The sequence below is a fragment of the Sorex fumeus genome, unplaced genomic scaffold, assembly GCF_029834395.1.
Source record: "Sorex fumeus unplaced genomic scaffold, SorFum_2.1 ptg000129l, whole genome shotgun sequence".
NCBI classification, from domain to species: Eukaryota; Metazoa; Chordata; class Mammalia; order Eulipotyphla; family Soricidae; genus Sorex; species Sorex fumeus.
In genome coordinates this window covers 16,174,048-16,174,942 of record NW_026606186.1, presented here as the reverse complement: position 1 = coordinate 16,174,942, position 895 = coordinate 16,174,048, and the positions used below count along the sequence as shown (strand labels likewise).

At 36.9% G+C, this 895-nt stretch overlaps 1 pseudogene; it reads right to left on the bottom strand.

The window, feature by feature from the left end:
• Positions 1-222: 222 nt before the first annotated feature.
• Positions 223-314, bottom strand: LOC130045847 (uncharacterized; annotated as a pseudogene).
• Positions 315-895: the final 581 nt, after the last annotated feature.

The window sequence follows — 895 nt, the reverse complement described above, 5'->3', positions numbered from 1 at the left end:
TCTTGGGCCTCACATATGTACATCACACAGTTCTCAGACATAGGGCTGGGGAGATAGTACAGGAAGTAGGGTCCTTGTTGCATGCAGGCAACCCTGGTTTGAATCCCTGACACCACATATGGTCCTACAGGCATCATCAGGAATGAATCCTGAGTAAAGAACTGGGAGTAAGACTTGTATATTGTCAAGTGGCTTAACATTTTTCTTTTTAAAGTTTTCAACAGAATGTCATTTTGCAACAATAATATTTGAATATAATATCTAGTCTATACTTGATACTATACTTGATCTTAGCCAAAAGGCCGAGAATCGATATTTTTCATCTTGATCATCTATATATGTATTCTGCAGTTCTTATTCATAAATCACATTGTTGTTAGGAAGTTGAGAGGGGTAAAGTATTTTTGCTAATGCTAGCATTTTTGCTAACACTTGGGAAAGGAGCTTCTGCTCTAACTTTTTACTCCTGACTCAAGTCCTCATTTCCAACAACTTTCATTCTGGCCTACTCTCACCTGGGCTTGAGTCTAATTCTACCTCTAGACATGACCAAGAGTAGTCACTTGGGTGTTATTTTACTTCTCTGCTTTATCTTCTGTGAAGGAGGAAAGAAAGACCTTCTCTCTATATATTCTTAAGTTGACTAAGGTATCTATGAGAGAACAAATTGTACTGTCCGTTTTTTGTGAAGCCATACACAACAAAGGTCATGCTATATGAACTGCACAGTCATATAGGACATGAAGAAGAATGTACAGAAAGAGGACACTCTTAAAAAATAAAACAATAAAAGATGCTGTCTTGTCACTTGCATGCAGAAAAAGTAAAACTTGGAATCCCAATATTTCTTTGGACTACAAAAGGCCTCTTGTAAATGAGACCTTTTGATTTTATT